At 36.2% G+C, this 16,352-nt stretch overlaps 1 protein-coding gene across 6 annotated transcripts in view; it reads right to left on the reverse strand.

The window, feature by feature from the left end:
- The window catches only part of znf217 (zinc finger protein 217), a 77,717-nt gene extending 63,133 nt beyond the window's left edge, over positions 1–14,584 (reverse strand). For 2 of the 6 annotated variants that reach the window (XM_072556513.1, XM_072556508.1), the window contains exons 1-2: positions 14,436–14,549; positions 4,283–4,380 (exon numbers count right to left, since the gene is read on the reverse strand). The gene's annotated coding sequence lies outside the window, so the exon portion shown is untranslated. Of the gene's footprint in view, positions 1–4,282; positions 4,381–14,306 lie in introns of all 6 variants that reach the window. The other 4 variants (XM_072556511.1, XM_072556509.1, XM_072556510.1 and 1 more) reach the window with 4 other exon arrangements.
- Positions 14,585–16,352: the final 1,768 nt, after the last annotated feature.

A 16,352-nucleotide genomic window follows, 5' to 3' on the forward strand; every position in this document is an offset into this window, starting at 1 on the left:
AAACAGACAAGAATAAAGTGCCCAAATCCAAACTGTATAACCACCAGAGGTGTTTTATTGACATCCTTTCTGATGAAACCTTTCAAACACTGCCATTTGACAAAATTCTTTTAGTGTGAAACTTTAGACAATGACAGCAACAACTATGAGAGCTCCTTGAATTTTTTTTTAAAAAGTGGATAGTTCTGTTCTTTCCTACCCACACAAGTTAAGCTTGCCATACACTGTTCAAAAAATAAATAAAATTGTTTTATGGCAATTGGTAACTGGGGCTGCATCTGTGGTTATATTTTCTAGTTAAGTAATATGATGCAATACTTAAAGCAAATATATCAATTCTGACTTCTTTCAGGTTAAAAAAACCTTTTCTAAAAATGCTTAGAACAGTGCAACTAGAATGTAGCAATATTGAACAAGTTTATTTACATAAGTAACGACTTACATTGAAAGAAAGATTCTCCCAATACACTGCAGTGCTGTTACTGCTAAATTGTTGCAATGATAAAAATCATATGACCAATTAACTTGAGCTGTAAACATGTCAAATAATTCCTTTTAAAGAAATACTCACCAACGTTTCACTGGACTTTGTATCAGGTCATGAAATCAGTATGCAATATGACTACAAAAGATGTGTAACCTACTGCTCACTAATTATTTAGTTACTGAAGAAAGAAATTATAATTTTAGTCAAATTAAGAAACTGGATAACAGTCCTCTTTCAGGTCAAGTCCTCTGGCTGGCTGACTGAGCTCCAGTACACCTGCCTACACAACAAGTTTGAACACCTCTTGCCAAATGAACTCTGAACTGAACTGCAGAAAAACAATGCTGCTCCTTCATCAAACACAATCTTTTATTTAAAAAAAAACAGGAGTAGCATACAATGCAAAGTCAGCATACCACATATACTTCTCCATCTGATAGAGCACTGTGATGGCTTCAACACACACAGCAATGATTTACTGTACTATGAATGATATTTGAAAACTCAAGCAGCAGAAAATGAGGGGATTCCCAAGATTGTGTGGGGATAGGTAGGCAGCTCAAATGTTTCAGAAAGGAAAGCTTTTCAAATCCAGACCATCGAGTGTATACAAGTGTACAAATTATAGAGAAGGTGGTGCATGGTGCAGTGGTACTGTCCCCATCTGAGCTCGAAAATCTGGGCTCAAATCCCAACTGCTCTAGAGGTATGTCATAACATCACTGAACAGGTTGATTAGAAAACATTTACTGAGTGTAGGGAGTGTTAAGTAACAATGTAAAGAAATTGCATCACGAAACCTGAAAATGATTAAGTAAGGTAATACAGAAAATGGAGCAAACACCCAAATATGACGTTTTAGAAACCTAGTGAATTTAGGGTTCTTATGCTGAGCAGTCATTTTAATTTTTTTTAAGTGAAATCTAGATGAGTTTCCAAATTCCTGCCACAACGTCAAAACCAAAATGGGGCATAAAAATGTATCATGCAATATGTTCATCTGCTTCAAAAATTCCTTTGTCTATTTGTTTGAAAGAAATGGTTAAACTGCTTACAATTTTTCTCAGAAGTGTTAATAATACACAGCATAATATCCAGTCTCAAAAATGAATATTCTGAAGGATTCAGTGCACTCAATTATGCTGGATGAGCTATAGAACAGCTCTCCACTTGAGTGGTTAATAAAAAGGGATTTGACTAATCAAATTCACAATTTCCCAACAGAAAAGATTTTAAATGATTCAGTTTAACAAGTAATTTCAAATTATCAAGAGTTGACTGCACATCTAATTGTAAATATTGAGCCAATTTTAATGGGTTAAAACAAGAAGTCAGTTGCAAAAAAAAATTGTTTCCCTGGCATTTTATCAAACATTCTTTTCTCAACTCATTTATCACTACTTTCTGTAAAAATCGGCTGATTACTCACCTGCTGGCTGAGCTAGTTTTTCCATGAGACTAAATGAGTTGCAATAAAGGGACAATTAACCAAAGTGTTCAGCAATGGGATTGGCTGATGGAAAGAAAAAGTTACATATAGAGTTTCACCCTGACAGTGACCATTAACAACTGGTTATTTGGCTTCCAAATTGTTATGGCTTAATTCAACTGCAGATTCAGCATGCATGTATGCAAAATAAATCACTAGCTAATAAATCACATGTGAACTCTGCCTCATCTGTCGCATCCTTTCATGCAGCAGCCAATTTGGAGTTTTCACAAGACCCTCAACTAAAATTAACTAACTCAGTGTAGAAACTGTATCATTTAATACTTCTGCAGACAAATTCAACATGAGCCATTAGAAATTGAATTTTACTTTCAACAAATACAGTACAAATAGGAGGAATTGGAAAGAGAAGTCCAAATGAAGGACAGAGAATGCAATCAATTCTCAAGCAAAAGCATAACATGCATAAATTTAAAAACAGCACTCAATTATTCCAGTACTATTCCACTTAAAAGATTTTGTGAGTTTGAAACATTGAGGTGTAGAATTTAAATCTGCTTTCCATCCTTACATTGTTGGAAGGGTAAAGTTTTTCCAAGACTGCACCAATTACCAAGAGTTCAAATTCCACAAGGAATTTTAACTAATTTTTGGTAAAGAAAAAAACTCACTAAATAGATGCCATAAAAGATTGTTGTAAAATCTTAATTAGTTCATTACACAGTCTTCCAGAGAAGGAAATCTCATGCTTGGACCTAGTTTGGCATTGGTGTTAATTTTGGGCCCAGACATGCAACTTTGCATCAAAGTGGTCTTAGCAAGGTAAGTGGCCAGCTAAAATCATGACTTGCTCAAAGAACAAGAATTGGGCAATGCCAGCCTTGCCAATTCCCAAGAATATGAAAAGGTCATGTTTCTACCAAGAAAGGATATACATGAACTTTTTCAATTGCTGAAAATAATCTGGGCTGGCACCAATACTGCACAATTCTCTCAGAGAGATAGGAACTAGCCCATTGTTCGGTATGGTAGAATACTCCAGTTAAGTGCCCAAACAAAAAAGGACCAACATGCACCAAGGAGTATTTAGCAATAGACCTACTTTAAATACAATCCCAAAAGTTAAGAACGAGATATATGATATCAATTTGTTTCACACATGGACACAAGCACTGAATATACAGCATAATCTGTTTGGTATTAAAGACTAAAGCCCATTAATAATTCCCAATGGACATCCTAAGGAAATTAAAGACAAATTAAAATAAAATGGAAGACTGACTTCAGTTGTAAGACTAGTCATGTCTTAAACAAGATACACTGCATTCTGCTGACTTTAAGCATTCAGGCTTCAAACTTCCTGGTATTCTAGCTTCCTAAGAAGGAGTGAAGTGCAAAGTCACTTCTGCTGGTACATCATGTAACAGTATATCAGAAATCTCCTGAAACTGTATCCATTGTTTTTGCTGACTCTTCAGCTGTTAATGGCTGCAATTTACAGAAGCATCATATAGTGCAAGTAGCTCACAGAAGTACACTTTGTTGATGATATAAATCCTCAGAACTGGCTTCAGCAATCATCTCAAAACTGGCATGCTGCATACAGAAGCCAGAAACATAAGTAGCATCACCACACTGGAGAACTTCGGCAAGCAAGATTGCAACCATTACTGCATGCAGAGAGTTTGAAGAAAGGTTGGTCAACACAAAACCAAACCTTTTAAAATTAATTTACAGGATGTGGGTGTTGCTGGCTGGGCCTGCATTTATTGCTCATCCCTAATTGAGAATCAACTACTTTGCTGTGGGTCAGGAGTCACATGTAGATCAGAGCAGGTATGGATGGGCTTAGTGAATCGGATGGGTTTTCCTGACAATCGACAATTATTTCATGGTCACCATTAGACTCTTCATGCCAGATTTGATTTTTTTAAAATTGAATTCAAATGCCACCATCCGCTGTGGCAGGATTTGAACTCAGGTCCCCAGAACATTACCTGGGTCTTTTCCTTAATTAATTAAAACTGTACCAAAGAACAAGTGTTATATCTTCTATAAAAGTCAACCTCATAACTAGCCTTGCAAATCAACCCACTGATCAGAACTAAGATGTAAACTCCTTCAGTTGAACATGTTACATGTCTGCATACAAGTTATTGGGACAAGGGGAAAGAAGGAAATAAAATACCTTTCTGTATTTCAAAAGCACACTTCCTTGTAAATTAAAACCAAATTGGCATGAATGCAGATATACAGGCTAGGCTTGACTGACTATAAATCACCAAATGCAAGAGAGAAAACAGCATGTATTTATTGCGTTTTAAACCTTTATAAATCAGACTCACCAGTTTCAACTCTGGATTCAATTCAATTTGTCAATATTCAGGGAGGAGTTAACTTCAGCTGTGTGTCCATGAATATTTCCTAAACAGGCACCAATTACCTTTCAAATCAAAAAAAAATACACACGACTGGTTAGACAGGTGCCACACCCTCATGCAACATATTATAATGAGAAAGTGCATCCATAAAATGTGCTACATCTAGGTTAGTGCGTTGCACCAATGATAAACATATGAATCATTGCACTGATTACACATTGCAACATGCAAGTATTACATTTATTCAAAGTCTAATATTCAAAGCAATAAAATGAAGAAAATTCTGAATGTTTGACCAAAATAAAATGAGTTACCCAATCATGCTATTGGTCATTTCACAACTCACCAGAAAATTAAGAGCTCTTGGCAATCTTCAACTATTATCCTCATTGATATATAAAATTAAGTACACTCATGTATTCTATATTTGCAACAATTCTGATGCACACAAATAAAATGTACGAGATACTTAGCCACATAAACTAACACTGGCTCAAAATAAATTCCCAATGTGCACAGCTAGCATTGGTGATGGTAATGGTGACAGTGCTGGCAATTGCATGAGCAGGTGTGTAGCTGAGATACATGCCTCTCTTCCAAAATGAATTTGGGAGGAACACTCATTCAAGCAAGGCATTACAGAATTATTAGTAGCATTCTTGAAACTGCATCCTAAGTACATGCATCAACACCTTAAGGGGGAAAAGAAGAAAACGAGGGAATTTACTTCTCTTACTATACTGGTCACATTTTCAATATTGTGCAAGTTATCAAAAATCTCAGTATTGCTCAACTCCCATCCTGCTGACACATACCAGAAGGAGCAAGATTCTACACCCTAGAAGAACTTCTAAAAACATTTTTGCATCTAAGCTACCTTGATTTAGCCTCGCAAACGTAACTCCCACCTGGAACTCTCAATGAAAACCACATGCACAATATGATCCCATTATGATCAATACTCTCAGGTATCAGCAAGCTAGACTGTAGACAGCATCCCAACCGACTACACTTCTCTACCCGCCACACAAGAGTAAGAAACTTGTCTATTTCATGCTTGCCCCTCACAATGATTCCTCACTCCTGTTCTACTTAAATGCCAAAGGATCCAAGAGATCACATTGTTGTGATTTTGTTGCAAACAGTTCCTTACTGAATCTTAAAATGGGGACCAAATTTAGTTGCCATTTATTTTGGTATCACATCATGTGGAAGTTTCACCTGGTGGCTCAATAACCCAATAGTATTTTGATTTTCATACGGCATTATTGTTCACACTATCACTAGAAACATTTAGACTGCAATATGAAATTCAGACAAATTAGCCAAAAAAAAAAGAAAAAAATCCATCCACAAAACTAACTCCCAAAGTTGTTAGTTTTAAGTTTTTTCGAGATCTAACATTCCCATTTTGCTAAATTCTGTTTCTTCAGATTATAAGCCTATTCTGCTTGTTTCATATTGAAGACAATGCATAAAACAAATTTAAAACTGCAATGATTTGTTCTGTGCAAATCTTGCTGAGTTCAGTAATGCCTTTGCACAAGTGCCACAATAATTTGTTTCAGAATACAATTTGAGCCATTTTGTTCACTGTTCTTCCTTCAACCACACAACTGAACATATTACAATAATTGCATCAATAATGGAGCAATTCTCCACCTCAATCTCAAACAAATCCCTATAGCCCCAACTAGAATCTGGTTACTCCCAATTCTTAACAGGAGGTTGAAGATAGCTCAGGATATTAAAGAGTAAAAGCGTACGAATAATGATATACTGTATCATTTTATGATAGTTAACTATTAACAAAGCCAATAGTGTAGCACAAATCCTATACTTGCATTATGACTGAGCTGTGGCCCTTGTGTGCTAGATATTCAAAAATCACATCTGGTGGGGAGACGGGGAAAGAGAAAGAGGAGTCACACCCTGGCCATAAGTAGCTTGAGCCCATTATTTCAGTTCCAGCGATTTTGATACAGCACAAATGTAAAGCGGTCCTTTAACCTTTTTCTTGTTAAGACTTTGCTGCCTATGAACCAATAAACATTGGCACTCCCACAACAGTACCAGCATATGCCACAAATCAATGCAATCTGAAAGAGACCATAAAGATGCAAAAGTAGAGAAACAGAATTTAGCCCATCGAGTCTACTCTGCCATTCAATGAGATCATGGCTGATCTGATAATCCACCCCACTTTTCTCAATATTCCACCAATAACTCGGAATTCCTAGGCTGATTAAAATCAGCCTATCTCAGGCTTGAACGTACTTAATAACTCAGCCACTACAGCCCTCTATAGTAAATAACTCTACAGATTCACTACCATCTTGTGCCCAGTATAGCTCAAAGTTTTTACAATTTTGCAACATACCCCAGACAATACATCCTCTCAGTGACAAACACCTCATTGAAAAAGCTGACTGGTAGGATATACATCAAAGACCAGATAAGTTTTTCTAAAAAACATTTTTCAAGTGGTTCAACCTGTCACTCCTTCTTACACTGTAACCAAATCTAACAGTTTTAAAGGCAGAGCAATTAGTAGAGATAACTGCTTAAGAACGGCTTAAACTTTCATATTTTTAAAAGTTACCTCCCAAATATGTACAGTGATTAAACTACTTTGACAGTTAAATCTCCAACCATTTGTGATTCTGCTGAATGTAGGGTCCAAATTACCAATGCGCACACAACTTTAATGCTGGTTCAGAATGCATTGAACAAAGTACAGAATTAACAGTGAACATAGCAGCTTAATATGCTCTTGTACCAAATTTGCATTCAACACAAGTTATTAGGGATGGGCAACAAATGCTGGCCTTGACAGAGATTCTGACATACCATGGAAACAAAATTAGAAACTTGTTAAATGGACAACACCTACACATGTCCACAAATTATTTTTCAAACATAGAAGTAAATTACTATACAGGTATTACAGATATACTGCCCTATCAGGTGTAATGCTATTGAGCACTATCCAATAACTTAAATTTATACGGATTGAATGAGCTTATATGAACTCAATGAGTTTACTCAGACAGAGAAGATGACTTATCATTCAATACCCTGGATATCATAAGTCTGTTTCTCAACTGATGTGGTAGGAATGCAGCAATCAGCTTCCTTAAGGGAAAGAATTAACCAGGGTCACAACTCCAGACTGTGACCCAACTATTCCTCCTCTTACTACACTTTTATGAACATCAGGAGAGGATGGAATCTTTTAAAAAAAAAATCAAGCTTCATTGTAATATACTCCATGATGAAATAGTCTGCCAGTATTGATGCACAAGCTTTCACAGTAGATAACAATCATTAAGTGAGTTGCCAGAATGAACAGAGCTTATGGACTCTTACTCCGTTGTGAGCAAGTAAACACATTGAGGTCAGAACACAGCACAAAAACTAATTTCAGAATAATATCGGAGAACAAGCTTGAATTGTTGATTCTCTGTAAACCTTAAAAAAAAACTTAGTTCTCTTGCTCATTTAAGAATGTTGAAATCTAAAATAAAATCTATCATGGAAAAAAGCTCTTTAAAAATAACTGGCTAGAATGCTTATCATTTCCTAGGAAATTATTACTGTCTTTGCAGGAAGGTCTCACTCTACCCATCATAATCACCATTAATATATCCTCATCAAGGTTTCTAACTGTTACGAAAAAGGATTATAGCTTTAGTATATAGTGCATACTGGATTGTAAGAATATTACAAAGCTGCAAAGAGAATCCAATCTGAGGGAGCAAGCTATTACACATAGGCAGAAAAAAAAATGTTATAAATGTTACAATATTTGAAAGTGAAGATCAAAGGATAGGAGAGGAAGTTGCTATCAAGGCAGTAAGGGAAGTTTAAGTAACCTAAAGCTACCATGCCAGCTTTATTCAGTTGTGATGCAAACGGATGAGATTTTGCAATACTTAAAAAAGGTTCAAAAATATTAGCATTTACTGGTTTAGTGATACTTAATTTGAGAAAAAAAGTCTCCTGACATCTGCTACAACACTGTGGTCACATCTGCAGCTTTACTGCTCATATCTACACAAAAGAAAAGTGATGATATTCAAACGGAGGAAATATTCTACATCAAAACAGATTTAGTGTATGTACACAGCTCATTTTGGTTCTCTTTTATATATTGTACAATAAAATGGTAGATATGGAGCTATAGATTTATGATGACACAAGAAGTTTACTTAGCAAACGGTTTTATATTAAACACTTTGGTGGCTGCTCATGGGAGGCTTGTTTGAGGCTTTTGTTTGACCAGTTCCTTTTTTGAACCAAGTGATGATGATTGCACTATAAGCCCTTAGCTTTTCACATTTCGATATTATCATTTGTATGATAGAAGAATTCAAAATGGGATAAGTTTGTACTGCTGGTGCTTACTAATAAACATCACTGGTACTACTGCAGGACAGGATACAATGGTGTTATTTAAATTAGCTTTTTAAAAGTTCTTTCATGGGAGATGGGTATTGCTGGCAAGACTAACATTTGTTGCCTGAGGCAAATTGCATTTCTGAAGATGGCATCATTCATGAGAGGTGGGGAAATAGAATGGTCACTGGACATAAAAACTACAACACATTTCAACTGAAAAAAAAAATCAGATGCTTAAATAAAACTACACCACTGACCAACCTTTTCTATTTATTTTTAGTTGCTACCTATTCTTAAAACTCCCCATTTGCAAGTAACTGCATCACAGAGGATTTAGATATCATGTTTTTGTTTGATTAAGTTTTACTGGAAATATTTCACCCATTTCCAGGAACTTGTTTCAAAAGGGAGCAAAGCATAAATAAAACTTCAGCTCACCAATTTTAGTTTGCCAATTTTTCATCACAATCCATTCCTCCTTTCTGAAAGCATCAATTTCTTTTGGGGTCTGGGGCATTCACTAACAACTTTTTGAAGTACTATAGTTCAGTAAAATCCCACTCCTCGCCCAACACCCATAAAATGTATACCTTCCACTGAGGATCATTGGACATCATCAGAAATAAAAAAAACTTTAATAATTTCCCTCCTTAATCCAAGGACGCAGAGGGCAATTTAAGCACTCTTATATTCACCTTGTTTTTGCCTGTACTGAATTAGCTGATCCCAGCCAATTCAGCACATACACAAACAAGTGTCTAATAGAATAAAGAACCTCAAAAATTCTGAAAACCAAATTAGATCAGAATGGCTTAAACCCAACTCTGTTTGGCTCAATTATACAGTAGCTTTATCAAATGAGCTATTGGGAGGAGTATCCACTATTGCTGTTGAATATTTTAAGTACTGGATGGCATGTATCACACTCCTTTTCTTAAAATGGCAAGATGGAATTAGAATGACTCTTAAAACTACATGCAATTCACTTTTGTTTGTACTATATAGGTAACCTGCAGAGAATTTGGTACACTCCTGTTCACCTTCAAAACATTCTACCACCCATTGCAACTTCTTAGGGGAGAAAGTCAGAAGCAAAATTGAACACTTGCATTTTATTGCACATTAGAGGAGAATCTCTTTTAAAAACCATTTTAAGCAATTAGTTTAATGGGCTCTTTCTTTTTCAACCTGTATGGAGTTTACACAAATCATTTTACCTAATACAATAATAGGTGGGTGGGGTTTCTTCTTATCAGTGATATAAATTTCCTATTGTTTTATCCACAAAAAATTAGAAGCAAAAGCAGTTACACAGCAGAAGCTCAATCGCCCAAATCTTCTGAGTTTAACATTACAGGCATATTGCACTCACTGCACATTTATCAGTTGCTCTTTCAATCTGCTGGCAGCTAAAATACTAAATGGACACATTTTTTGAAAAAGTTATTAAAGCAAAAATCAACTGGAACACATAGTACAAGGTGAACTAGCACAAAGTAATAACATATCACAACCATGCACCAACTTCTTATAGACATAGTGCTACACAACATGATCTAGGGCTGTTAAAAGGCAATAGTCTAGGTCTCTAATTTAAGGAACTGTTTAAGTCCAACAACCTATGTGGTACAGGATATGTGTTATACAAATATCAATGCAATCTATATCCAGCAAAGACTTTGTACATTTATTGAAAATTTAGATAAGTCATCAAGGTCACAATCCACAAGCCCAACAGGCAGTCCGACATGTCTAATGCAAAGGACAGATGTGGCTTTTAGTTTAACGGCACAACACAAGAGGCTGCCTGTATATCAAAATCAGCTCTGAAAGGAAGGGTGGGAAACAGCCACTAGCCTAGTAACCACTTCTACTTATACAAAGCAACCCACTAAATAATAGCATGCACAAATCAGGCAATTCAGAAATTTCTTTCTTGTATAATAAAATATGAAAATCAAGGTGTCGGACAGAAAGCATTTACTTTCAAACACAATTCTTTAATCAGGTTGCACAACTTTTTTCTTCATTTATAAGCAAATCATCCTCAAATAAAAGAACTGCACTTTAACAAGCAGTAAAATTGATTCCACACATTCCTGACTCTTTTACAAGTCTCACCTTCAACAAAAGCTGATTGCTGTTTCAAAGTATTTGCTACAAGGCATTACAAAATCAACTGTACTTGGATACAGTAACAAAACCCAGACTGAAAAAGAGCATATAAAACCACACAACAGAAAGCAAACTTTGCTTACCATACTGAAGTGCATTCTGCTTTATGACTCAGACCATTTTAGGAGCTTTAATTTCTCAATTGTAAAATAGTACTGCTCAGCAGAATACCAGGAATTTATATTTACACTGAACTTGTAAGAAGCTAACATAAAAAAACAAAAGAGTTAGATCTTTGCTATGCAACCGGACATAGCTGACATAAGATTAAAAGTTGTTCTGCTATATTTCATCTAAAAAAACTCATCTCAAATGGCAAAGCTTTGAACAATGCAAAAGGATCACAGTTAAACAAAGATTAGTGGCCAACTGAACTTCATTCTGAACTGCCAAAAAGAGCCAACATTTCAATTCCCCACCATATACAAGATTCAGGTTTTTCCAGGGTTTCTGAAACAATAGTGCTGCTGTGATCATTATTCTGCCTGTGGAGGATCTCAGTTTCAACATTATGATAAACAAATGCAGAACTTCCTTGATCAATGAATCATACTGGAAAAAGTCAGCAACTTTAGGAGCTGGGGTGGTGGCAAGGAAGAGAATTTATGACTATCTGAAATATTTCCCCCCTTCCCCGAAATACAGTTGGGAATGAATACAATACATAACATGCTTGCTTATAAAATCCTGTTGCCTTCTATATGTAGCCTAACGAAGCATTATTATCAGAAACTAAGTGCCCAAGAACTTCCTCTACACATGTTGAAAAGGGGATATACAGAAATGTTAAGTCATTAAAAAAAGGAAATGGAAAAGCTATACCATTTTAGGGACAAAAGACTTTACCATTTTTGTGTTACACATGACTGAATCCACAAGATAAAGACTGTTTTTCACTTCCTGGTACACTTTCTCACTGCACAATTATGATTATTTAAAATCCTTACAGCTGCTCGCATCCAATTTATTTTTAACTAATAGTACTGCAAGATATCACATTTAAAGTTCCTTTGATTATGTTTAAATGAGATTTTAAATTGACATAGTTCCCTTGAAGAACTGGTATGCAACAGAGTGCAGATCAGAAGCTGAAGTTTATATATTGCAAAACTTTAAACAAGCATTAAGTAGTCAAAGGTCCTTTTAAAATCACCAAACAGCTCATTTTCATTCATGGAATCACTGAAATAATCCTAGGAATTATATTCTCTATATTTAAACACCAAATTATCTGGTCCAAGTCATTTTAGTTTGACATGAAGATAGAAATATATAGCCTAAATGTGTAAAATTTGAACATAAAACCATTGAATGCCATTTGGGTTATTTGATAGCTCTTTCATCTGTACTGCATGTGTGCAGTCAGCAATCAAGTACAGTTTTGAAATCTCAACCCACTATTCCTAAAACAAACATTTCAATTAAACACATCAAGCAAGCCAATTGCAAAAAGTACACAAAAAAAAGTCAACCTTGAGACATTTTCAAAAACATTCAGTCCCTGAAGGAGAGCCAACCAGCTGCCACTGACCTTTGTTAAAAAGACTAAAAGTTCCAATCAAGGTTGCAGAGACAAAAGCAAGAAAAAAAACAAATGCAACTTATTTGCAACTTTTCTAGTCTCTCGTTTCAGGTAAGTTTGATCAAGTAATTTATTCCTTGTTTGTCCAGCAGTCCTGGTTTCAAATCAGTCAATTAGTAACTAACTATTAGCACAATTCACAACATAGCCCTTTGGTTTAAGGTGAAATGTGTTCTGAAATAACCTGTTAGTTCTGTGCTTGAAGTAAGTTTTTTTAAAATAATAGTTTCTATTATTATGAAAATGTAAATACTTTTTGTTTCTATTCCCCAGTATTGAATCGGACAAGTACAAATTACAATTCAAAAGGTATCTTGCATCATGCATTGTTTTAAACAAGTTAATTACAGAACTGAAAATTAAACTAAATGAAAAAAGTTATTTCAATGGTTTAACATTCTAAAGCAGAGTTTCTATTCTTAGAAGGCAACCAAGAATGAACAAAAGAAATATGGAGACTTTTTTTTGCAACATACAAGTATTTGGCAATAAGTTACATTCTACCAAGTAGGGCTAATGAGAGTACTTTTAAATACCTCTATACGTTTTTCCTCATTACGTTGGGGGGGGGGGGGGGGGGACTACAATTCAGTTCAAAAGGGACTTTCAGCACACATGTCTAAACATGGCGTGAAGGCATTCAGGCTATTGTCATGTCATTGTGCTTGATACCTTTTCTCTAACACAACCCCCAACCATACCGTCATGGTATTAGTCAGCAAGTCACTGCCTGCTTCAAGCAGATAAAGTCTGATTAACCTTCGATTTTCAACCGATTTCTTAGATACTATTTAAGAGATCCTTTATACATATATTTTAAAAAGCCACTTAAAAAGTTCTTTGAAAAAAATCTTCACAAGTAAACGACCAACAATCAACATAATCCTGGACCATGTGATCCGGGAGTTGCTGATTAGAATAAAAACGAAGTGTGTGAGGACAATCTTCAGTCGAACTGCTTTGGAGAATAAAAGTTCGACGTTATTCTGATATTTTAAAAAAAACAATAATACCCTTATGAACCCCCAAAACGGGGAACAACTTAAAGCAATCGTCACCATACGATATGGAAGCAATTAATAAATGGAACGCCCCGTTAAATTCACCACCAGCCTCCCCACCCCCACCCCACAGGGGAAAAAAACAAAATCAAAAAGAAATCTGTAACTAAAAGTTATTCGTTTGTGGTTGATGTATTGATCGCCATATACAATCTGTATCGCGGACAAAACATCGCCCACTGAGGACCTAAACACAACCCAAACGAAACAAAAAGAAACTGACAGCGATCAATGAACTTTCATAATGACTAACAAGCCAGCCCCAGAGCTTCAAGCGGCAGTTCACTGTTAAAAAATCCCATCATCTTAAACTCTACCTCTCATTATCTCTCTCTTTTGCACAAGGGGCAGAACGCTGCCGGCTCTGACCTGGTCTTTCTTTCTAATTTTAAAAAAGTTCCGATTTGTTTTGCACCTCTACAATAAGAGGAAACAAAAACCATAGATGATTTCTGTATCTGAAGCCGAATCTTCCGTTGACTTTATTTCACACCCCCACCCCCCCGACTTTTCTGTTTAGAGCCGTTATTGATGTGTTTGCATTGAGTAGGGCACCAAAAGTACCCGTTTCATCAGGCGAGGACGACCTTTCGAATTATAGTGTCTTGCAACAACAGCGATGGACGACAAACAAAAAAAAACAAGCCTCACTTTAATAAAAATACCAAAGCAAGTTTCAACAAATCCACGAATTCTGTTAAGTGCCACAAACAAGACTACAGTCTATATATATATATATATATATATATATATTAAAAAATACACACACCCGCTCCTTCCTGCGACTGACCTGCCTCTCACTGTCCTGTTGTGTTTGCACTCATTCTCCGAAGCCCTTTATTCTAACCCTATGTGGTTATTGATTGACTCATCTCCTTACGCCGAGCTGCGTTCCTACCTGGCGCTGCCAGCGCTCTAGGTACAGCCTCCGTGCACTACTCGCTTCCTATTCCCCGACAACACTCCGGTACTCAGACTGACTGCCTCGCTCGCTCACTCACTCACCAACTCCCCCAACACACACCATCCTCAGCATCACGTGTCCACCTCTCCTCGTGCCCGCGCCTCCAAAAAAGTGTGCGCGCGCCCATTCCCGTCGAGCACGCCCCCGAGGATCCACCAGATATGTAAGTGCTCTTTCCTCTCTCTCACTTTTCCGTGCCTCGGAGGGACAGCCCCTTCATGAGTCCAGCCAACTTTTCATTTTTGTTCTCCTCTTCACAGAGTTTGTTTAGAAACTTTTTCTTCTACGTGGGCATCAGGAATGATGGTATTGACATTCCATGTTTCGCCTGTGTTCTCTAGGAACTCATGTTCTGTACTAAAGCTTTTAAATTCACTTTCTGTTGCTTCTGCTATATGCAGATTTGGCATTTTTCTATTCCTTCTCCTCCGATCCCAAAATTTGCCTCTTTCTACGTTCACTTTTGGATCTCCACTATACTTTTTTATCTGATTTCAGACTCCAAGCTGCTTAGGCCTTGCAATAAAACTCTGTGAATGATCACAACGCAAATGATATTCAGAGAAAGTATGGAAAATATCACCAAAGCAGTCGGAAGGTGTACAACATATTAGACATACTATTATGTTGTTACAATAATTCTTGGAGTAATATGGACATTATTCCATTTTCACATGAAAACACTACATATACAAATGATTAAACTGCAAACAGATTAAATGATCATCAGATCATATTTTCTTTGATGATTGGCCTGATTTTGTTGATACACAAAGGTGGTAGGACACATTTCAATCGACTTTATTGTTTCGCAAAACTTCTAGAATTCTCAATTGAGAAAAGGCATTTTCAGTATGTCTTCAGCTGCATCCTGTGAATGCATCTATGTTTGCTAATGTTACTTAAAATGTATTTAACATTAGGATATAGAGAATAAAACAAACTCAGCAAATTTAATTCAATTAAAAAGTAACTCTGTGCAGAATCTGTTAACTGACCTTTTTGAGTTCAAGGATCTTCATTGGAGAGGTGTTAAAATTAATTTCATTGCCCTTGCATTAGGAAAGAGAAAATCATAGGTTTTTAAGGCATTGTTTTCAGTGTGGTTCTGCAGTTGATTTGCCTGCTGACACTCATTTGATTGTAATATTCAACAGAATTGTCTTGTTACATAACAGCATTGAATTCATTTTTTAATGAATTGGTTTTCAGCTATTTGTTTTACAAGGATAATCATGAAAATAATTTTTATTTTTTTGGTAGATGTTCCACAAAGTGATTATTTAAAGGCTTATATTATAAGATTAATTATTACAAGACATTTTCTCTCACATTTGCTTGTTTTTGTTCTAATGAATGTATGTGTACAGATATATAAAAAGAACATAAAATATGTGAAGATGTGCTGTATCATATACACATCTTTGTGCCATAGACTGTGCGCATACAGCTGAAGTGTGTCATTGGGTGATCTAAACCCCAGAGGTGAGTTACCTCTGTCAAACGCTCACCCAGAATTCAACATACACATTAAAACCTTTTAATTCTATTTTTTATTGAGTATTCTGATTTCAGTTTTGCTGTTGGAGCTTGTATCTCCGACTACTGTTATGAACCCTTCCTTAAAATTTTAAGCCACTGTCATTATAACTAAAAATCAAATGTCTCGGGCATATCTATTAAAGCAGACAATAAAGTATGGGGAGTGTACAGTACAGCCAGTCAGGTAGCACCCGAGGAGCAGGAGAATCAACGAGCATAAGTCCTTCATTTGGGAAGAGGTTTGTGGCCCAGGGGCGGAGAGATAAATGGGAGGGGGTGGAGCTGGTGGGAAGGTAGCTAGGAATGCGA

Source organism: Chiloscyllium punctatum, chromosome 37 (assembly GCF_047496795.1).
Source record: "Chiloscyllium punctatum isolate Juve2018m chromosome 37, sChiPun1.3, whole genome shotgun sequence".
Taxonomy (NCBI): Eukaryota; Metazoa; Chordata; class Chondrichthyes; order Orectolobiformes; family Hemiscylliidae; genus Chiloscyllium; species Chiloscyllium punctatum.